At 42.9% G+C, this 24,595-nt stretch overlaps 1 pseudogene; it reads left to right on the top strand.

Moving 5' to 3' along the window:
- Window positions 1-8,346: 8,346 nt before the first annotated feature.
- Window positions 8,347-8,933, top strand: LOC118587991 (annotated as a pseudogene).
- The last annotated feature ends 15,662 nt before the right edge of the window (window positions 8,934-24,595 follow it).

The following is a 24,595-nucleotide window of genomic DNA, read 5'->3' as shown; positions in this document are numbered from 1 at the left end:
GCCCGAGAAGCCTTAACAAAATTAGAGGATAGACTACAAAGAGCTTTTCTTCAAAGAGTGCAAAATAATGATGATATTACCCTGTGCATTCTGCCTACCCAGTTACAACCTATGGGAATTTTATGGCAAAAAGGACCCTTGTTATGGATTTATACTAAAATCTCACCTGCAAAATCAATTGAGTATTATCCTGTTGCCGTGGCATTACTTGCGCAACAGGGTATTCAACAATGTTTACAATATTTTGGGACATCACCACAAACGCTAATTGTTCCTTATGATTCTACTCAAGTCAAGGTATTATGTGCTGCCATAGATGATTGGGCAATACTGCGTTGTACCTATCCAGGACACATAGATTGCCATTATCCTAAACATCCACTATTAACTTTCTTTAAAGAACATCCTGTAGTTTTCCCTAAAGTAACTGCTTTGCAGCCCATTCCAGGAGCAAGTGTTATATTTACAGATGGGTCTAAGACAGGCTGTGGTGCTTATATGGTGGATTCTAATGAACCTGTAAAGCATCAATTCTTGCCAGGTGCACCTCAACAGGTGGAGCTTTCAATAGTTCTTAAAGTTTTCAAGGCTTGTCCATTTACATTTAATTTAGTGTCAGATTCTAGTTATGTTGTTAATGCTTTAAAAAGCCTTGAATGTGCAGGGCCCATCAAATCTTCTAGCCCGGTTAGCTCATTGTTTGGCCAATTACAGAAACTGATCTGGCAACGTAAAAATCCCTTTTTTGTGCAACACATCCATGCACATACTAGTCTCCCAGGTCCATTGGCTAAAGGCAATGATATAGTAGATCAGTGTACTAGACAGGAATGGATGTTTGTGGCTTCTGCCATACAACGAGCACATGCTTTCCACAAAGAATTTCATGTTAATGCAAGGACATTACAACGAAAGTTTTCTATCTCACGTGCGGATGCACGAAAGGTGGTACTAGATTGTCCCCAATGTGTCATTTTTCATCATCCTTCTAGCTTAGGAGTTAACCCTCATGGTTTGCTCCCCTTAAAAATATGGCAAATGGATGTTACACACATCTCTGAATTTGGACATGTCAAATATGTACATGTATCTGTTGATACCTGTTCTGGAATCATTCATGCCACCCCAATGACAGGAGAAAAAGCCTCTCATGTTATTGCTCATTGCTTAGAAGCTTGGGCAGCATGGGGTAAGCCTCAACAGTTAAAGACAGACAATGGTCCTGCATATACCGGACAGAAGTTCGCTTCCTTCTGTCAACAGATGAATGTGCAACTTGTACATGGCCTACCATATAATCCACAAGGTCAAGGCATTGTGGAGCGTGCTCATCGCTCCTTAAAGGAGTTGCTTCAAAAACAAAAAGGGGGAATAGGCTATGGCCGTACCCCTAAGGACAGACTTTCTCTTGCATTATTTACTCTGAATTTTTTGAATTTGGATGCTTCCAATTGTTCTGCTGCAGATTTATCTAAAAAGTTGTCTAGTTATCTTTTAGGCAATTGGACCGGAGAGTTCAATAACCTGATGGACCAGCTGAGAGTGGCTATTGTCACGGTGAATTCGACCCGAGTGGATACCGGACTGGTGGAGGGATTGTCTTCCTGGATTGCTACAGCCATGGACCACATGAAGGAGTGGGCGGGAATAGGAGCCCTAGTAGGTTTACTGGTGCTCACCTCCCTAGTATGCTTGTGGTGCATTTGTCGCATTAGGATCTCACAGCGTCGCCATGCAGCCATGATCATCCAAGCCTTTATGGCCATTGATGCAGGGCAGTCCCCCCAAGCCTGGTTGGCTACTTTAAAAGATATTTAGGCACAGGATGCGAGGCCTGCGCACTGCACTTGAGGTTATGATACGCTGACCTCAAGAAGAGCAAGTCTGATTGCATGTGGGTTGGTACCCTAACTCCCACCTCTGTGAAAAGGGTATCGGACGGGTCTAGTGTTCCCTGGGTGGACGACGCCTGGACAAACATTAGTACATGTTCCATTTTAGCAGAGATCAGACCTCTACTCTTGCCTGTTGCTCTGTAAAACAAAAAGGGGGAAACTGTAGAGAGCTGCGTGTAGCCGCACCCTAAAGATGGCTCTGGCTTCTACCCTCTGCCTTCCCGATGGCAAACACTCTTTAGGGTAAACAGCTCCTTATTTGGCTATGGCTGGATTCATGTGCTGCTGGCATATGCGTGAACCTGTGGACAGTGCCCACGTGGCTGCTTGTGGTTGGCAGCCCAGCCCTACTTAGGTGCTGGGAGAGGCTTGCCCCAGGTGAGAGAGACACAATGCAATTAATCAAAGGTCTGAATAAACTGTGATAAGAATGATCCCGGTGTTGCGTCTTCCTTGCTGGTCGAGGCGGGCATGACATGAAGTGAGTTCCTAACCAAAGTGAGAGCTTCTAGATTCAAGAATGCCTTCTTTCTATTCCTCTCAACCCTTAGTCACAAAATGTCTTTGTCTTTATTTGCTTTGACCCAGACACCCACCTTTCTACCCAACTCACTCGGACCATCCTACCACAACTCAAGGTACATAACTCCCCCTTTTCCTCTCACCCCACCAGGGGATCTCTCTGAGGGACTGAATGGCCACTCAATTTTACCCACTTGACCATTGTCAGATAAATCTGATGCCTTCTGGCTCTGGTGGACTCTTTTTTAGGGTGGGAGGAAACGTTCCCCAACAACATAAAAGGGCTCAAACAATATTGCATCTTCTCTGAAAGATCATCCCTTATTTTAGAGTCCCAGCCTCACTTCAATTAGATAGTGGCCCTTGAGTTTACTTTTCAAATTGCTCAAACTTTATCCAAACCTCTCAGATCCCTAGGCATTTCCATATCCCATATCATCCCCAACCCTTGGGAAAGGTTGAATGAATCAATCATTCCCTCAAAAATATTCTTACTAAGCGTTCACAAGAACTTCACCTAGATTGAGGAAAGCTTCTGCCTCTAAGCTCTCCCCAGGCTGAGGGTTCTCCCCAAACGGCCTCTCTCCATTTCTCTGTTTGAGCTTATGTGTGCTCAAACGGTTCTCTACCATGGCCATCTGACTACTCCAGCCCATCATCTTTTAATATTGGGGACATTGTCCTCTCTCTCCCTGAGACCAGTGACCCCTACCCTTCTCAAAATGGAAAGGCCTTTTCTGAGTCATCCTTGTCGCTCCCACTGCCTGCTAATTGACTTGAGGGCCTTCCCACACCCCACCATACACTTCTCGCATCTTTTTTTTTTTTTCCTGGAGTTGAGGATCGAACCCAGGGCCTTGTGCTTGCTAGGCAAGTGCTCTACTACTGAGCTAAGTCCCCAACCCCACTTCTCACATCTTAAACCCTTTGCTCCCAAAAATTCAAAACAATGGAACAAACTTTCATTTTACATGTCAGCCCCCACAGGCCCTTGCTCCCTTAAATTCCAGAAGTCATGGAGACTGTCTTCAATCTCAGAAGAATGAGGCCTCAAACACTTGCGCATGCTCAACTCCACTATATTGGGCCTTGCTCCCCACTCCTCTATCACTTCCTATCTACATGTGGATATTTAACTGTCGCGCCCGCCTCGACCAGCAAGGAAGACGCAACACCGGGATCATTCTTATCACAGTTTATTCAGACCTTTGATTAATTGCATTGTGTCTCTCTCACCTGGGGCAAGCCTCTCCCAGCACCTAAGTAGGGCTGGGCTGCCAACCACAAGCAGCCACGTGGGCACTGTCCACAGGTTCACGCATATGCCAGCCGCACACGAATCCAGCCATAGCCAAATAAGGAACTGTTTACCCTAAAGAGTGTTTGCCATCGGGAAGGCAGAGGGTAGAAGCCAGAGCCATCTTTAGGGTGCGGCTACACGCAGCTCTCTACATTTAACATCCAAGAGACCCCTCCTTTTAACCAACAGCCCGTTCTACTAGGGCCAGGAAATTGCTCTGTCTAGTTCCCTGTGACTCCCTGATCTATTGCTCCTCTACCAGGGCTTACCCCTATGCCTGTTTTCCCTATGATCAAAAGGAAGATTACTCTAAGAAGTGGCCATGCCGGGCGGTGGTGGTGCATGCCTTTAATTCCAGTACTAGGGAGGCAGAGGCAGGCAGATCTCTGTGAGTTCGAGGCCAGCCTAGTCTACAAAGTGAGTACCAGGAAAGGCGCAAAGCTACACAGAGAAACCCTGTCTTGGGGAAAAAAAAAAAAAAGAATAAGTGTCCAGAAACTTATGGAGGTTGCCTATATTGCTCCTGCAAACACCATGAGATAAATCTGGGCCATCCTAATTGTCTCTCTCCTCTTTCATATAGGAGGGATCCATCCACCTCCACATTCTAGACCCATGAGATGCCAGATGGGAGGAGGGTGTCGCTGGCCAACTGTATTATGACCTGTTAAGCAGGTGCCAGTACATCACTGACAGTCTAATACAGAAGTGGATATTGCCCTTCTTAACCCCCCTTCTCCTCCTTTTCCTAATTCTACTAATTGCATCCTGTTCTATAAAATTCGTGTCTAGATTTCTTCAACAACAAATTCAAAAGATTTCTAACTGTCTTAGTTAGAGTTTCTGTTGTTGTGAAGAAACACTGTGGTGGCAGCAACTGTTATAAAGGAACCAGAGTGGCTCACTTACAGTTCAGAGGTTTAGTCTGTTTTCAGGACAGGAAGCAAGGCAGCACATAGGCAGATTGGTGCTAGAGAAGGAGCTGAGAGTTCTTGCGTCTTGACTCACAGACAACAGGAAGTGGTCTGTCTCACTGGGTATGACTTGAGCATATATGAGAACTCAAAGCCCGTCTCCACAGTGACACATTTCCTCCAACAAGATCACATCTACTCCAATAAGGCCACACCTCCCAATAGTGCCACTTACTTTGGGGACCATTTTCTTTCAAACCATTGGGAACTATTTTCTTTCAAACCACCACATTCTGGCCCCCAAAGACTTGTAACAATATCATAATGCAAAATCCATTTGGTCCAACTTCAAAAGTTCCTATAGTCTATCACAGTCTCAATAATGTTTAAAAGTCCAAAGTTCAAAGTATCTTCTGAGGTTCACGCAATCTCTTAACTGTAAGCTTATATCAAATCAAAATGAAAAAAAGACATCACATACTTCCAACATATAGTGACATAGGATATACATTACCATTCCAAAAATGTAGGGAAGGGAACATAGTGAGGAAATATTGGACTAAAGCAAGACAAAACTAGTTGGTCATACTCCAAACTCTCCATCTCCATGTCTGATATCAAAATGTTCTTCAGATCTCCAACTCCTTTCAGCTTTGTTGACTGCAACACACTTTTTTCTCTTGGGCTGTTTCCACTCCCTGTTAGCAACTTACCTCAGTAGGTATCCTATATCTTTGGCATCTTCAACATCTTGGGGTCTCCAAGGTAATCCAGGCTTCAACTTCACAGCTTCAAGACAATAGCCTCTCTAGGCCTCCATTGAGGGTCATCCCTGATATATGCCTTGCCAAAGCAGCTTTCCTTAGTTGTGAAGGCAAATTCCATAACCCTTTTCTTCTATTCTAAAGCCAGAACCATGTGGCTGAAGCTGCTAAATTTTGCTGTTGGTGGGGCTGGGACATGGTACCCTCATTCAATTACATCATGAGCCTACTGTTTTCTATGGTTTCCTTCACTGCCTAAGCTTGGCTGTCCTAAAACTGGATCTGTAGAACAGGCTGGTCTTGAACTCAGAGATCTTTCAATTACATCTTCACTAGTTTTACATTTTCAGTGGTTTCCTTCATTGCCTAAGTTTGGCTGTTCTGGAACTTGCCCTGTAGACCAGGCTGGCCTCAAACTCAGAGATCTGCCAGCCTCTGCCTTCTGAGTTCTGGGATTGAAGGTGTGCACTACCATACCTGGCTCTAAGCTCTTCTTTAATTCCTTTTCACAAATTGGGAACTTAGCTGGGTGGGATCTTGCCCTGAGTTCACCGCTCCCTTTATTCTATTTCTTAATTTGTTATTTCCTTGCTCAGCTTGCTCCTTTTCATTACAAATCTTCATTAGAGTTACCATTAATAACCACACAACAGAGTCAATACTAGGCTGTTTGAGATTTCCTCTGCTAACAAGAGTTAATCCAAAATTCTTCATTTTAGCCTCAGGCAGACTCTTTGGGCAAGGGCAAAATGCAGCCACATTCTTCACCAAAATATTACAAGAATAATCTCTAGGCCACATATTAATATTCTTTTCTTCTGCAACCTCTTCAGCAAGGTCCTCATAGTTCATCAAATCACCCTCAGCACCACTGTCTTCTATGCCCTTATTCTTATGGCCCATTAAAGAGCACATAAAACATTCAACTACTTTTCTAATCCATGGTCCTAAGGTCCATATTCCTTCAAACAAAAGCATGGTCAGGCCTAGCACAGCAAACCCCACTTCTGGTACCAACTTCTGTCTTAGTTTGGGTTTCTATTGCTGTGAAGAAACACCATGATACTTATAAATGAAAACATTTAATTGGGGCTTGCTTATAGCTCTAGAGATTTAGGAGTTGGGGAGTGGCTCAGAGATTAAGAGCACTAGCTGCTCTCGCAAAGGTCATGAGTTCAATTCCCTGCAACCACGTGATGTCTCACAGTCCTCTGTTATGCATTCAGGTACCCTCTTCTGGTCTGCACTGCAGGCGTAAGTACAGGCAGAACACTGTATACATAATAAGTAAATCTTTAAAAAAAAAAAAAAAGCTCAGAGATTTAGTTCATTATCTTCATGGCAGGACGTGGTGGCATGCAGGTAGATGTGGTGCTAGAAAAGGAGCTGAGAGTTCTGCATCTTGATGTGTAGGTAGCAGAAGCAACTGTGTGTCACTTTGAGCATAACTTGAGCAAGGAAGAATTCAAAACCCACTCCTCATAGTGGCACACTTCCTTTAACAAGGCCACACCTACTCCAACAAGGCTGTATCTCCTAATAGTGCCACTCTATGGGGGCCATTTTCTTCCAAACCATCACAGTAGGGTAACAGGACAGTGGAAAATCACCCTGCTTCTGGCCTGTCCCTAAACCCAGGATTTGGAATTCCCCACTCCCACAACTCAGGGGTAATAGACAATACTTCTAGCTGTACTGTACTATTGAGATTTCTTTTACCATTTATTACATAATAAAACTCAGAGACAAATATAAAGTTAAAAACCCGAGACAGTCACAGCTGTGTCACACGCCGTCCCTGTCAGCTTCCCAGCTCGAAAGGGCCCAAGCAACCTCCAGCCCTGTGTTCTCTTCCCTGGAGACCTCTCTTCCAGGGAACACTGATCCATTCTGACCAGCTTAATGTGAGCCCCGCCTCTTGAACCAACACCTGACTCCAATTGGCCATTGGGCCACAACATAGATAAAATTCTTGTAACACTTCCTCCTTTTTCTCTAATTAAAAAGGAAAAGTTCTAACTCTAACATAGTAAAATTATAGACAGTAAAAATAATGATCAGGTATTGTCCAAATAGAAAGGAAAGGTATTAACTTTAACAAATAAAACTATATATAGCAGTTGGGGATTTAGCTCAGTGGTAGAGCACTTGCTTAGCAAGTGCAAGGCCCTGGGTTCAGTCCTCAGCTCTGGTAAAAAACAAAACAAAACAACTATAGATAACAAGAACAATTATCAAGAAAGAAATTCATTCACAATATCCAGCGAATTTGTATTTGGCAAAATAGAGAAAATACTCCATCAGCTGTCCTCTCCTGAAGAGTCCAAAGCTTTGTACCTAATTTACTTTCTACCAATACTGAGGAGAACTATAACTGTAACTATCTAGTCTTCAAACTCATCAAAGATCTGAGGATATAATATTACCTTAGTAAACAGGAAGTGCAGAGCAAGTGACTTCTATCTATCTATCTATCTATCTATCTATCTATCTATCTATCTATCTATCTATTTTTGGTTTTTTGGAGACAGGGTTTCTCCATGTAGTTTTGGTGCCTGTCCTGGATCTTGCTCTGTAGACCAGGCTGACCTCAAACTCACAGAGATCCACCTGGCTTTGCCTCCTGGGTGCTGGGATTAAAGGTGAGCACCACCACCGTCTAAAATTAGGAGAAATGACAGACTGGCCAGTCACCCTAGGTTCCTCTGTGATGTTGGGGCACTCAACTTCAACCTTCAGGCCTAGAATATCTGACATATATTTCTGAGAACAGTCTTGCCTTGTCTTGGCAAAGTTAGGCAGTTACTTTCCTTGTGTCCTGCTGGTCCAGTTTGGAAGCATATTGTTGGCAGTTGAGGCAAGGGCAGTTTCTTGCCCAAATGGCTAGCTTTTGCCACAAAGAAAGTAATCTCATCTCTGCCCCTGCCACTGGACCATGGAGACCTTAGTGCGAGACTTGCAGGGGCGGTAGACATGGAGGCGGTGCTGAATGAGCTGGTGTCTGTGGAGGATCTGAAGAATTTTGAAAGGAAATTTCAGTCTGAGCAGGCAGCAGGCTCTGTTTCCAAAAGCACACTGTTTGAGTATGCCTGGTGCGAAGCAAATACAATGACCACATCCGTAAAGTCATCTTGCTCCTGGAGGAGCTGTTGCCCAAAGGGAGCAAAAAGGAACAGCGAGATTATGTCTTCTACTGGCAGTGGGCAACTATCGTCTCAAGGGATATGAAAAAGCTTTAAAGTATGTGGGAGGATTGCTGCAGACTGAGCCCCAGAACAACCAGGCCAAGGAGCTGGAACGCCTGATTGACAAGGCCATGAAGAAAGATGGACATTGTTGGTGGCATGGCCCTGGGTGTGGCGGGACTGGCTGGACTCATTGGACTAGCTGTCTCCAAGTCCAAATCCTGAAGATAGCCTCACCCGCTCTCTGCCCTGGCACACCTGGGAGCCTGGGGACACTGGAAGAGGGTCCTGTCCATCCTCATCATGGCCTTCCCTTGTCTTCCCCAACCCTCGTCATCCACCTCTACAGCCTCCTCTGTGACCTTCAACCTCCCACCCCCAACACCTGTTGTTTAGTCCTAAGTCATGCTTTGCAATGAGTGTAAATAAAATTGGGCTGTGGCTTGGGAACTCTCTCTCTCTCTCTCTCTCTCTCTCTCTCTCTCTCTCTCTCTCTCTCTCTCTCTCTTTGGTTTTTCGAGACAGGGTTTCTCTGTAGCTTTGGAGCCTATCCTAGACTAGATCTGTAGAACAGGCTGGCCTCAAACTCACAGAGATCCACCTGCCTCTGCCTCCGAGTACCAGGATTACAGGTGTGAGCCACCATCGCCCAGCTGAAAGTAATCTTTTTCTTTGTTTTTTTTTTGTTTGTTTGTTTTTGTTTGTTTGTTTGGTTTTTTTTTTTGAGCTGAGGATCGAACCCAGGGCCTTGTGCTTGCTAGGCAAGCACTCTACCACTGAGCTAAATCCCCAACCCCTCTTTTTCTTTTCTTCTTCTTCTTCTCCTCCTCCTTCTTCCTTTTGGTTTTTCAAGACAAGAGTTTCTTTGTGTAGCCTTGGCTGACCTGGAACTAGCTCTGTAGACCAGGCTGTCCTTGAACTCAGAGATCCACTTGCCTCTGTTTCCCTAGTACTAGGGTTGAAGGCATGTGCCACCACTGCCCAGCACACCACATAGTTTCTTAAGATTACCTACGTAGGAGTTGGGGATTTAGCTCAGTGGTAGAGCGCTTGCCTAGCAAGGGCAAGGTCCTGGGTTCGATCCTCAGCTCAAAAAAAAAAATTACCTATGTAACTATCAACTCACTGTGTTGCAAGGTTTAAATTAACTTCTTGTTACAAATTTACAGATTTTAACCATATCCCATAAACTTACAAATCTTGAGGTACAGAAAGTTTACAAATCTTGAGATAAGGTTTATATCTTAGCAGAAGTTTTAGGTGGTTAAATGAAACCAACAGTTGAATTTTTTAGCTGTTGTGCTTTGCTCTCTTTTCTCTGTCATAGACTCAGGTGGTTTGCCTGACACAGGACATAAAGGAAAGTTTTAAATACGCATTCTTGGGGCTAGAGAAAGTAGAGCCATAAGCCAACTCTAAATCCGGCTTTTCAATAAAGTAAAACAGCATAAAACCATTTAAAATTTTTTTGAGACAGGTTTCTCTGTATAGCCCTGGCTGTCCTGTGAGGAGGCCCCTGCAGGTGTCACACAGGGAAGCAAACTGAAAATCTGGTGCCGACTGACTTCGTCAACCTGGATCAGACTTTGGGGAGTCTAATGTTCATTGTCAGCCTATTTAAAACACAGTACAACTTGGGAAAAGTCTTCCGGGCAACAACCAGCCCAATACTAGGTACACAATAAAGCTTAAGGAGGGACTACATAGAGACTCCTTTACAAAGTACATGTGACCTTGAGAGTGGGTTCTGCCGAGGGCCATGGGAGAATAAGGCAGGTGAAACTAGTGGTTGACAAGTCCACCCACCAGACGCGTAACTGCTTGATTGGAGCCCCACCTGGCAAAGCCGAGAGGTGATTGGCTGTAGAAACCAGTTGTTTTCTGCCCGTAACTTTCTCATGTGCCATTATTATGCCTCCCTTACAAGAACAGCTGTGGTATGCTTTCCGCAGCCCTTTGGTAGTCTGTTTTACATCTCTGGGCATACTTATAGTTATGGATGATCAGGTTATGATTTCTATTTAAGTTGTATAATTTTGATGTATAGAAATAATACTGGGATATTTTACATTAATTACTCAGACTGACATGGGATTCTCAATCACGAAGACACATAGAGCTAACTTTAGACTTCAGAGCAGATTCAAAGCAGGCCGGTTGCCCCTAGAGACAAAAACACAAGGTTGGAGCTGGAGAGATGGCTCAGAGGTTAAGAGCATTGGCTGCTTTTCTAGAGGTCCTGAGTTCAATTCCCAGCAACCACATAGTGGCTTCCAACCATCTATAATGAGATCTGGTGCCCTCTTCTGGCATGCAGGCATACATGTAGGCAGAATACATATACATATACATAATAAATAAATAAATCTTTTAAAAAAATCTTAAAAAAAAAAACCAAAAAACCCAAAACCACGAGATAGGGTTGGGGATTTAGCTCAGTGGTAGAGTGCTTGCCTAGAAAGCACAAGGCCCTGGGTTCAGTCCTCAGCTCTGAAAAAGAAGAAGAAAAAAAAAAAGTCGGGCGTTGGTGGCGCACGCCTTTAATCCCAGCACTCGGGAGGCAGAGTCAGGCAGATTTCTGTGCGTTTGAGGCCAGCCTGGGCTACCAAGTGAGTTCCAGGAAAGGCGCAAAGCTACACAGAGAAACCCTGTCTCGAAAAACCAAAACCAAAACAAAACAACAAAACAAACAAAAACCAAAAACAAACAAACAAAAAAACCAAAAACCATGAGGTCATTTTCCTAGTGTTGTTTTGCTTATTCAAGGTCAGAGCTTGAAGCAACTTTAGACATAACTTTCTCAGGAATTGACTTTTTGCACATAGTCCCAGCCTTAGTTGATGCTACAGGCTCAATGTTCAGCCAACTGTTTACTTACTGTCTGGCATCCCTCACCAACTTAGAGCTATGTGCATGAGTCAATGTGACATTACTAGCCTAAGAGAAACTATGTGACTTATTTTGTGTTATGAGTATGGGTGGTGCCCTGGAAATGTAACTTATAATTGTCTGGAGTTTGGCTGTGAGAGAGCATCAGCGGTGGTATGGAGAGATGCCTGCGTAGAACCATGTGGACGCTGCTGCCGCAGAATGTGAGTGAAGTGTGTGTGTGTGTGTGTGTGTGTGTGTGTGTGTGCAGAGTGAGAGATGAGAAGAAGATGAAGAAGCATGAGAGATGTGTGAGGAAGTGAGTGGGTGAAAGAGTAATAATGTAGAAGTGTGTGTGAGTAAGTATGAGAGGGAGAGAGGGAGAGGGGGAGAGGGAGAGCGAGCTGTGTGAAAGAGCTGCTGCTACATAGAGGAGCTGTGCCTAGGAACTGTGGGAAGCGCTGCATGGTGAGAGAGCTATGTAAATGAGATGCTTCGCTGTGGCTGTGTGGAGACTTGTAACTATGTGGAGGCAAGGAAGATGAAGCTGTATAGAAAGGAGATGTAGAAGGGAAATGTATATAAAAGAAAGATGTGTAGCCATGTGAAAAATGTATGTATGTAGACATGTAGCTGTGTGCAGTAGTGTGGAGACATGTAGCTGTGTGGAGACAGAAAGAGTCAGAGACCATTTTTAAGATGAAGTAAAAGAGAAAGTTACCATCAGGAAGCATGTGTTTTTTCTTTTTTTTTTTTCTTTTTAAGATTTATTTATTTATTATGTATACAGTGTTCTGCCTGTGTGCCTGAAGAGGGCGCCAGATCTCATTACAGATCCTTGTGAGCCACCATGTGGTTGCTGGGAATTGAACTCAGGACCTCTGGAAGGGCAGTCGGTGCTCTTAACCTCTGAACCATCTCTCCAGCCCACATGTGTGTTTTCTTATTTTACCAGTCAGACAGAGACTTATTTGTAAATACCTTCAGAGAGAAAAAATCTAGCCCTCGCCACTTTTGTGGATTTTCTTGCATTACCTTGGAGGTGGCCTTGGAGCAGGCTCGCCATAAGGCCTAGAAGCTAATGTGGTCTCTGACCAACAGCATAGAGGTCAGCAGGTCACAAAGTACTTGTGACATCTCCCCTAAGGATGGGTAACGTCTAGGGACGAAGAATCTAGAGGAGCCAATCTGGGCAATTGAGTGAGTTCTGCCCCCACAGATAGCAAAAAAGCCACCAGGTCATTAACAACCTCTACTCTCAGCTTTCTGGACAGAATGCAGGGATTTGATATTTATCTCTTCCACTGAAGAGATACCCCTGTGTGATTAACATTCCTGGTTCTCTTAGTGCTTTTTCTGTGAGTACAAGCACCTCTGTGGCCCCAACAGTCCTGGAACTTGCTCTGTAGACAAGGCTGGCACTGATCTGCCTGCCTCTGCCTCCCAAGTGCTGGGATTAAAAAAAGCATATGCCACCACCCCCTGGGAAACAACTTTAATATTACTCACAAAACATTTGAATCGCTGCTAAACTGCATCCAGTGGCCAGAAAGCTCAGAGATAAAGTCTGAGCCCTGGCCATCAAAGCAGGTATAGCAGGTAGCATTGGTGCTGGCCGGTTGCTGACAGTGGCAGAGAGAATAAAAACAAAACCAATAAACACAGATCTCAGAAATCTCACACACTCAAAGGAGACCAGTCAGAAACAAAACATGTGGTGGCCACCATCGTTCATACATTCAACTGAGCCTGACCCATGTCTGTCTCGGCTCCTATGCTTGCAACAAAACTTATGAACACACCAGAAAACACAGACCCATCTGCATACACAAGACAACTAGAACTAGGCAGGTGGGCAATGTCTTACTTTTTCCCTGTATAGGAGAGTATTTGAGTCTTATCAAATCTTCCACATCTCAGATTGGGGTCCCACAGAACAGAACTAGAGGTAACTTACAACAGGAAGTCTTCAATGCTGCTTGCCATGGCTGCTTTGATGGCTAGGGCTCAGAACTTATCTCTGAGTGAACGGCAGTTCACTCTAAGAATCCTTGAAACTGAAAGCATGCCTTTTTGTCTTGGAACATCTCAAGGTATACACCTGAGGTGGGCATTCATTCCCAGAGTCCTGGAGTGAAGGCCTTGATTTAGAATTCGAGTGGGTGGTCTGATCTCACTGGGGCCTCCAGAAAATTTTAATCACAACAGTTGAGTATAAGACCACTACCACAAATTTTGAGCCAAATTTGAAGCAATCTTTATTAAATACTTGCTAGGATGATGGACACTGGCCAAGTCCATACCAGAGATTTCCAGACAATAGCCACGAATTACTTTAGTCCAGTACTTATAAAGACAAAACCCACAAGTCTACATACTTCCCCACTTTTGTCCAGTCAGGGGCAAGCATACATCCTGACATACTTCCTGCCTACATACCTCCTGCCTACCTGTAATTAAGCATACCCTGTGCAGTTGAGGCAATCAGCCTTGTTTACAGAAGAGAAAACACATGGTTTATTATCTTACATTAATAATGTAGCACGAATTCTAATTGGTCTTAATAAAAACCCAGAGTCAGATATTGGGGTAAATGCTGAAAGATCAGAGAAGTAAAGGAGCCAGCCACTAGAGAGACTTCTTACTTCTGCTGGATTCTCAGACCAAAAGGGCCAGTTCCTGTCTCCACCCCACCTTATCACTTCCTGTTCCCTCCTCCCAAGTACTGGGATCAAAGGCATGAGATCCCAAGTGTTGGGATTAAAGGTGTGTGCCACCATTGCCTGGCCTCTAGTGGCTAGCTCCACACTCTGATCTCTAGGCAAGCTTTATTTGTTGGAGCACAAACAAAATATCACCACATTTCCCCTTTTTTGTCTAAAATAAAAAAACCAACATTATAACTAACATAAGAAAAACTATATACAATAAGTAAAATTCCTATATACAATATATATAGGCAATAAATACACGAACGATATTTAGTCCATAACCATTTGACAAATCCAGAGAAAGTACTCCATTATCTATCCTATTTTGGTGAGTTCAAAAAGTTGTACCTAATTCACTTTCTATTCTGACTTGCATTACACAAGCTATCTTTTAATGTCTTTCAACCCTATACACTTTACACTTCTTTAGTGAAATTCTTTTCTGAATCTGGTAACAAGGAAAATTATACCAACAACTATAAAGGACAGCATACTGTCAGTAGTCAAGGCAAGGGTAGTTTCTTGCCCAGTGGCTAACTTTTGCCACAAAGAAAGTAAACTCCATGTGGAGTTTCTTTGATGCCCATCATCTTCTATGAAGTGGATTGGTGCTGCCAAGAGGAGACATGTCTCATTGTAATAATAATAAAAAAAAAAGAACCTAAGCTGGGCAGTGGTGGCACATGCCTTTAATCCCAGCATTTGGGAGGCAGAGGCAGGAGGATCTCTGTGAGTTCAAGACCAGCCTGTTCTACAGAATGAGTTCCAGGACAGGCACCAAAGCTACACAGAGAAGCCTTGTCTCAAAAACAAAACAAAACAAAAAAAACCTTGGGGCTGGAGAGATGGTTTATTGGTTAAGAGAATTGGCTGCTTTTGCAGAGGACCAAGTTTCAATTCCCAGCACCCACATGGTGGCTCAAACCACCTGTAACTCCAGTTCTAGGGGATCTGATGCCCTCTTCTGACCTCCACAAGCAAAAGGAACATATGTGAAAATAGATACACACAGACGAAACATTCATATACACATAAAGTAAATACATACAAATATTTAAAAAAATAAAAAGAACCTATGTTATTAAAACATTTTTTTGGGGGGGCGTTTGAGACAGGGTTTCTCTGTGTAGCTTTTTGCCTTTCCTGGAACTCACTTGGTAGACCAGGCTGGCCTTGAACTCACAGAGATCTGCCTGGCTCTGCCTCCCGAGTGCTGGGATTAAAGGCGTGCACCACCACTGCCCGGCCTATTAAAACATCTTAAATGCCATGTTCTGTAGATCTCTGAAGAGTCTGAAGATGACCTGTCTATCTAAAATATAGCTCTATTTGACCTTGAAAAATACTTAACATGCCTACAAGTTTAATTGTGATAGGTGACCAACTACTAACCTACATTTCTTTATTATCCTAAATAGTTTGTAATAATAACTTTCAAGGACTAGCAATTTGCATTACATTGTTAGATGTATAGGTACAAAACCTTGAAAAAGATTAGAAATATATGTACAGTATGTTCTAACAAAAATAATTGCTGGGTGGTGGTAGCGCACACCTTAAATCCCAGCACTAGGAAGACAGAGGCAGGCAGATCTCTTGAGTTCGAGCCCAGCCTGGTCTACAGAGTGAGTTCCAGGACAGGCTCCAAAGCTACAGAGAAACCCTGTCTCAAAAAAACAAAACAAAACAAAACAAAAAAACTCAACTTTGTATCAATATACAACGATCCATATCAATGTAAGATATTTAAAACTAGTTACTTTTAAAAAGTAGATTCAATAATCTACCCTTTTATCCCAGCATATCTATATTGCCCTTTTTTCTTTTCAAAGTAGATTCAATAATCTACCCTTTTATCCTATCATTTCAATATTCCCTGGAATCTAATTTACTTTGTTCAGCTTTTTTTCCTGACTATTACCAATAACAACTTGTAACTAACTCCCCTAAACAATGCCAAATATCTATAATCCATTGAACAACCGAAACCCACCCACCCCACTTCTTGGGAATGTGGGCATCATGGTCTTAAATTTACTTTCTGCTGTTTGGGGGCGATGGCAACTTTAGGAGATCCTGAAAAGAAAATTTTTTTTGGTTTTTTGTTTGTTTTTGTTTTTGATTTTCCGAGACAGGGTTTCTCAGTGTAGGTTTGTGCCTTTTTCCTGGAACTCACTTGGTAGCCCAGGCTGGCCTTGAACTCACAGAGATCCGCCTGGCTCTGCCTCCCAAGTGCTGGGATTAAAGGCGTGTGCCACCACCGCCCGCCTGAAAAGAAAAATGTGGGTCAATTGTCCAGTCCTAGGAGACATAGCTGTGTCACTTGTTGTCCAGTCTCTGCACAATGGGAAAGTGCAGGGCTTGTCTCAAATCCTGGCTAGAGTAGTCTGTGAGGCTGGGTCATCTCAGCTAGCCACCTTGAGATTGTTCTGAGCAGTTTGTAGTCCAAAGCCAATCTTTGGATAGTGTTTTTCAGCTTAGTGGTATTATCATAGTCTATGTGAAATCATTGTTGTGGGGCTCCATCCTCTTTTTGGAGACTTCAAAGGTTGCCATTAGGCATGGTCATGGTTGCAGAAAATTTAAGCCTTTTAAATGTCATATGCAAGGCTGGAGAGACGGCTCAGAGGTTAAGAGCCGACTGCTCTTCCAGAGGTCCTGAGTTCAATTCCCAGCAACCACATGGTGGCTCACAACCATCTGTAATGAGATCTGGTGCCCTCTTCTGTAAACATAATAAACAAACAAACAAACAAATGTCATATGCAGCAGATCTCAAAGAGGTTAAAGGATCCATATTTGTTATGTTCATCCAGAGTACAAAAACTTAATTCCTAGTTACCTGATAGAAACTCAAACCTGAAACCATGTACAGGAAGCTGGATGAAGACTTTCTCTAGAATTAGTTACTCTATATGACCATTAATATCATGATACAAAGTTTAAAATATATATATATATATATATATATATATATATATATATATATATTAATCTTATAAATTTTGAGATAATTTTTATACCTTATGAAAAAGTTTTAAAGAGTCAAAACAAAACCAAAGGATTATGAGATCAGTGGTAATAAAATAGTCCCTAATTTTTTTGTTTTTCTTCTGTCCCATATCAGGTGGCTCTTCGGACATGAGATAGAGATTTTGGATTTTACTTTAACAAGCATGCTTAGGTTTAGAGAAGGAGAGAGCCACACTCCAACTCCAAAGCCAGCTTTAATTCTCAATTGAACTGGGACCATTTGTGGGGTCGGGTATTTAGCTCATTGGTATAGCGCTTGCCTAACAAGCGCAAGGCCCTGGGTTCGGTCCTCAGCTCTGGCAAAAAAACAAAAAACAAAAAAAACAAAAACAAAAACAAAAACAAACAAACAAAGAAAACCCCCAAAAAAACCAAAAAAACCCCAAAAACAAAAAACATTTGTATTATGTGTCTGTAGAGAAAAGCAGAAACAAACATTTGGGAAGATTTATGAAATTTTGTCCTGTTGGAAAATGTGGTTTATTAATTGGCCAATTTACTCTTTTTCTTGGGACATTTTTTTCTGGATGATTTTTTTTTTCTTCAAATGTCTCATTTGTCCAGTGGTCTTCAGATTCCTTAGATGGATGCCTTCATGCTCCTGAAAATATAAAAAACAAAACCTTTCCCCAACCCTAATTTTGGGGAGGTTCCCTTTTGGCAAGTTATGTCTGATCAAATGAAAAGTATTTGTTATGGGCTGGAGAGATGGCTCAGTGGTTAAGAGCATTGACTGCTCTTCCTGAGGTCCTTCAATTCCCAGCAACCACATGGTGGCTCACAACCATCTGTAATGAGATCTGGTGCCCTCTTCTGTATACATAATAAATAAATCTTAAAAAAAAAAAAAGAAAGAAAAGCATTTGTTAGTTTTAAAGTTAGTTTAGATTGTACAGCCTCACTGTTTGATGAACTATCATCTCTTCAAATTGAATCATTATGAATTTTGATGGTATCTTTAGCTTTTCTTCTCCTGAAGAAACAAAAGCAAAACCTCTTCCCCAACATAACACATATCCTGGTTTCCATTTTGAGATAAGCACATCTTTAAAGTATGCAAGCTAATTTAATTCAGTAGATTTTTTCCTATTATCTAATGTCTCTCTAAAGCTGTAGTTCCTTTCTCATTAGCATTTAGAAAATTCTAAGTTAATAAAGCATTATGCAATCTATTTCTGAGGGTCTTTATTACCCTTTTCTGTTTATTTAGCATATCTTTTAGAGCTCAATATGATCTTTCTATAACTGATTGCCCTGTAGGATTGTGTGGTATACCTGTAATATGCTTTATATTGTAATAAGCAAAAAATTATTTCATTTACTAAAAACATATGTTGGAGCATTGTCAGTTTTAATTTGTGCAGGTATACCCATGATGGCATAACTTATAGCAAATGTATGATTACAGAATCAGCCTTTTTAGAACTCAAGGCAGTTGCCCATTGAAATCCTGAATAGGTATCAGTGGTGTGGTGTATATATTTTGATTTTCCAAATTCTACAAAATGAAACATCTACCCGCCAGATTTCATTCCTTTGAGTACCCTTTGGTACTTTGCAGGTTGTGGAGCTTGGTTATTTAAAGAACAAATAGGGCTGGGCGGTAGTGGCACACACCTTTAATCCCAGCACTTCGGGGGCAGAGGCAGGCGGATCTCAGTGAGTTCCAGGCCAGCCTGGGTTACAAAGCACGTTCCAGGAAAGGCACAAAGCTACACAGAGAAACCCTGTCTCGAAAAACCAAAAAAAAAAAAAAGAAAAAAGAAAGAAAGAAAGAACAAATAGGTAATTTCCTTATAATTTTCTTGACTTGTTGCCAAGTGATGGAAAAATCCTTTTTTCAAACCCTTGCTATTGACATGGTGTAGTTAGAGTTTTCCTGCCTGGCCCAGTCAGGACAAATCTCTCTTACCCGCCAGTCCCACAATTGCTCAGACCCAACCAAAAAAGCACACAGAGACTTATATTGTTTAGAAACTGTATGGCTGTGGCAGGCTTCTTGTTATCTACTTCTTCTATCTTAAATTAACCCATTTCTGTTAGTCTATACTTTGCTACATGGCTTGTGGCTTACCAGTGTCTTTACACCCAGCCTTCTACTTCCCAGAATTCTCTTCTCTCTTGTCCTGCCTATACTTCCTGCCTGGCCACTGGCCAATCAGAACTTTATTTACACAGAGCGATATCCACAGCAACATGGTCTTTTATTTTATGAGACTCTGAGGCCTCCAGCACATTTCCTATCAATAGTTGATCAATATTACCTTGTGCTAGAGGGCTTGGCAGACCCATATGGGATCAGATATGTGTCATATATAAGGAATGATTCCTATTCCTGATTATTTCTTGTAACTGAAGTTAATTCTGACTCATCAGGAATAAATTCAACAGTTTCAATGTGTAAACCAACTCTTTCTGCCAGGTGGTGGTGGTGCACACCTTTAATCCCAGCACTCGGGAGGCAGAGCCAGGTGGATCTCTGTGAGTTCAAGGCCAGCCTGGGCTACCAAGTGAGTTCCAGGAAAGGCGCAAAGCTACACAGAGAAACCCTGTCTCGAAAAACCAAAAAAACCCCAACAAAACAAAAACAAAAAGCAACTCTTTCTGCATACTGAGGATCAGTAACTATGTTCTGTAAAACCTATTAATACTATCAGAATAGCATACAATTCTGACTTTTGGACAGAATCATAAGGGCTTTGAGCCACTTCACTTAACTTTCCTGATTTATAACCTGCCTTTCCTGATTTGTTTGCATCAGTAAAATGTGGGGACTCAGAAATTGGTGTTCTCCATACAATATGAGAAAGAATCCAGTTAGTTCTCTTTATAAATTGAATTCTCTTGCTTTTGGGATATTTGTTGTTAATCTCTTCCAAAAAATTACTGCAAGCTCTTTTCCAAGGTTCACTTCCTGCCCACAATTTGTCAATTTCAGCATTAGCAAAAAGTACTACAATTTCTGCTGGGTATATTCCTGCTAATTGACGAAGTCTCAATTTTCCTTTTAGAATCAACTCAGAGAGCCAGGCGGTGGTGGCACACACCTGTAATCCCAGCACTCAGGAGGCAGAGGCAGGTGGATCTCTGTGAGTTCGAGGTCAGCCTGGTCTACAGAGCTAGTCCAGGACAGGCTCCAAAGCTACAGAGAAACCCTGCCTCAACAACAACAACAACAACAACAACAAAGGAATCAACTCAGAGACCTTTTCTACATAAGTTTTAAATGTTTTACTCTGTTATGTGGTAAAAAAGATCCATTCCAAGATAATATCTTCCATCTGCATTAAAATTCCTGTAGAAGAATGTGTAGAAGATAAAATAACCAGAACACAATCATGCTCTGGATCCAAATGATCCACATGTGTGAGCCAGCGCTGCCTGGTTCTGTTTCTCTTTTAGATTGGTTCTGTCTCATATAGCCCAGGATAGCCTTGAACTCCTGATTTTCCTGCTTTCTCCTCCCAAGTGCTGGGATTAAAGGTGTGTGCCACTACTGCCTGGCATATGGTTAACTAGCTCTGCCCTCTGATCTTCAGACATGCTTTATTCATCAGAACACAAACAACGTATCATATATATATCTTAAGAGCACAGTAATTTAAACTTAAAACATAACTTATGCCCTCACCACACCTTTAATTCTAGCATTTAGAGGCAGGGGTAGGCAGATATCTAAGAGGTCAAGGCCAGCCAGTCTACATAGTGAGTTCCAGGATTAGCCAGAGCAACATAGTGAAACCCTGTCTCAGAAACAAAACAACAACAAAACCCCAAACAAAACAAAATAGAAAACCCTCTTTGAGTTAGGAAGGATATGGTGCAACATGCCTTTAATGCCAGCACTCTAGAGACTGTGGCAGCAGGATTATCTTGAGTTTCAGGCCAGATCAGGCTATACAGCAAGACTTTTTTAAAAAAGCCTTATTATTTACTTTATTTGCTGTGTGTGGGTGTTTTACCAATGTATGGTCATGTACGTCTGCATCATGTGCATGCCTGGTTCCTACTGAGGTCAGAAGAGAGCATCAGATCTTCTGGAACTGGAAATGCATGGTTGTGAGCCACCATGTGGGTGCTGAGAACTCAACCTGTGTCCTCTGCTAGAGCAAACAATGTTTTTAACCTCTGAGCCCATTTCTCCGTCCCTAAAACCACCTTGTTTTTTAAATAAACAAAGAAAGCTGGGAGAGATGGCTAAGTTAGTCAAGTACTCGCCAAACAAGTATGAAGACCTGTGTTTGGTCTCTCAACACTTTGCCAAAGTGTTGGGCATGGCGGCACCCATCTGTAATCCCAGTGCTGGAGTAGAGACCAGAGGCGTCTGGAGCTTGCTGGCCAGCCAGTCTAGCTAAACTGGTGAACTCCAGGTACAGTGAGAGACCCAGTCTCAAAAAAAATAAGGTGAAGGGTCTTGAGGGACAGCTCTGTGGTTAAGAGCACTTGTTGGGCCCTGACCCCCGTTCCTTGGGGAGCTGTTGCCTTGCTTGCTGACCTTCATCAGATGTCCTCCCTATGCAAATTCCCTGCTGGTTTCATTCCTCCTAAATAGCTTACCAGAGGTTCCTTGTTTGTATATCCTGCATATTGGTTTAATGCTAGAATGTAAAACATCTGTAGCGAACTTCTGCCCTCCCGGGTTCTCCCACTGTGCTGTAAGCCTGTATTTAAGGCCTCCTCCCTCCTTCAATAAAGGGCATTCTCCTGAGATGAATGACCCGCTGTCTTGTCTCTGTTTTAATCCTCAGCCTCTTGCTCGGACATGGTGAACAGGTACTGGCTGTTTTAGAGGTGGATTCTATCCACAGTCCATCACATGACAGCTAACAACTGTCTATAACTCCAGTTCCAGAGGATTGATACCCTCTTCTGGCCTCTACAGGCACCGGACACAGACATACATACAGGCAAATTACCCACACACATAAAATAATAATAAAACATAAGGTGAAGAGCAACTGAGGAAGACACCTGAAGGTTGATGTTTGGCTTCCATATCCACATATCCACAATATCCCCTCAAAGGAGCATGGTTGTGCATGACAGTAATCCCAGTATTTGGGAGGTAGGGGTAGAAGATCAGGAGTTCAGGGCTAGCTTTGGGTACATAGTGAATTAGAAGTCAGCCTGCATTATGAGAGATTTTTTTAATATGCATTGCATTGGTGTTTTGCCTGCATGTATTTCTGTATGAGGATGTTGGATCCCCTGGAAGTGGAGTTACAGTTTTGAGCTGACATTTGGATGCTGGAAATGGAATCCGGGTCCTCTGAAAGAACAGCCGGTGATCTTTTCTACTGATCTATCTCTACAGCACCCCAACCCTTCTTCTTTTTTTTTTTTTTTTTTTGAGACAAGGTCTCTTATGTAATCTTGGCTGTCTTGGAACCTGCTTTATAGACCAAGCAGGTCTCAAACACTATGGTCAGTACGAGAGAACGTTTGTGCGTGTCTAATTTATTTATTTTGAGACAGGATTTCTCTGTGTAGCCCTGGCTGTCCTAGAACTCAGTTTGTAGAACAGGCTAGCTTGGAACTGCCTCTGCATTCTAAATGGTGAGATTAAAAGCATGCAGTACCACTGCCTGGCTCCATGTCCTGCTTTTTTTTTTTTTTTTTTTTTTTTTTTTTTTAAATCAGCATTTATTGGTTTTTTAAAAAAGATTTATTTATTATGTATACAGTGTTCGGCCTGCATGTAACCCTGCAGGCCAGAAGAGAGCACCAGATCTTGTTACAGATGGTTTTGACCCACCATGTGGTTGCTGGGAATTGAACTCAGGACCTCCGGAAGAGCAGCCAGTGCTCTTAACCTCTGAGCCATCTCTTGTTCCCGATCTTTTTTTTTTTTTTTTCTAATTGAAGGTTTGCTTTTATTTTATATGTATGGGTGTTTTGTCTGTGTGTAGGTCTATGCACCACACATGTACAGTCCCCTCAGAGGCCAGAAGGAGGCACGGGATCCCTTGGAACTGGAGGAACAGAGGGTTATGAGCCATCATGTGATTCTGGAAATTGAACCTTTGCAAGAGCTGCCAGTGCTCTTAATCCTTGAGCTGTCTTTCCAGCCCTCCTTCTTTGATCTTATAGTATTGAATTTAGGGTACAATATCAGGTTATATTCGACAGGTCATACAGATATTGAAAGGAAAAGTACTGGCTCTGGACCCCAAGACTCAGTTCTCTGCACAAAGGAGATTTATTTTCTCAAGAGTGACAGAGGACAAAAAATAAGAGACAAAGACAGGAGACAGAGGATGAGGGAGAAGGCATATTTGTCCCAAAGGACAAAGGACTGCCTCTGGATCGAGGAGACAGACGTGGGACTTAGGAAAATGGTAGTTTATAAAGGCACAGGGGGAAACCCCATGTTAGGATGAGGTATTTAATTTTAATTGGGCACGTTAATTAAGTGAGCCAAAGGGGGCTTTTGATTGCTGGGCTTTAATACTTTGATAGCTGGACTTTGGTAATCAGCCTCAGGAGGAAGTGGCCAAATAAGGGAACAGACCTTGGTGGCTAGCTTTAGGAATGTAATCTAATGTTTTTGAGCAAGGTAGAGGGGATGGAAGAAGGGCAAGGCCTGCCAGAGCCATGCCTGCCAAGCTCGACTAGCCAGAATCCCTTCAATCACGACACCAGGTGGCTGGGACCAGCAAGCCTCTCACAATGTAGACAATCTACCTCTGAACTTGGAGTAAGATCGTTAGTTGGAAGATTCTGGAAGAAGCTGCGAATCGAGTTATTCTGTCTTGTTTTCCCTTAGAATTATCATGTGCAGTGTCTGTGTCGAGTCACGCGTGGCTACATTTATGACCCAGAGCTCGCAAGGCCCTAGGGAAGCCGGTTGTATTTTCTTCTATGGGTTGGACTATTGCACCCTTTACAGGGATGTCTGTCTGGAGTTTTTGACATGGAATATCAGAAGCCCATCAGAAGGAAAAAACGACAAGTCTTTGGGTCCTACTGCTTCTCCAACTCAAGCGCTTCTTTTGACCTTATTCTCTGGTGTCAGGAGGAAGGGTCTTCCGTACCTGAAGCAAAGCAGCCCTTTGCCTTATCGGATTAAGTCGGAAACGATCCTCTCCCGTTTTCTGCACACGCACTGACAATCAAGTCTCTCCCCACAGGGGCAGGGACAGGGCCCTCCGCGAGTACCCATCAGCGACTAAACCTAGGGATGTCATGCGAAACCCTGCACACATTGCACATTTACGAGGATGGCACCAGAGAACAGGCAGCCGCGCCACGGAGGCCAAACAAAAACTCCCAGCAGGCCCCACGGGCGAGAACGCGTGCCTTCTCATTGGGCAGCGGCTAGCAGCGCGGCTTCCCATTGGGCAGCGGCTCCACCAGCCGACAAAAAGCCCCTGCGCGCGGGGCACGGCGGGAGTGGAGGCCGC

Source organism: Onychomys torridus, chromosome 7, assembly GCF_903995425.1.
Source record: "Onychomys torridus chromosome 7, mOncTor1.1, whole genome shotgun sequence".
Classification (NCBI taxonomy): Eukaryota; Metazoa; Chordata; class Mammalia; order Rodentia; family Cricetidae; genus Onychomys; species Onychomys torridus.
The sequence above is the reverse complement of the archived record's forward strand: the minus strand, read 5'-3'. Positions and strand labels throughout refer to the sequence as shown.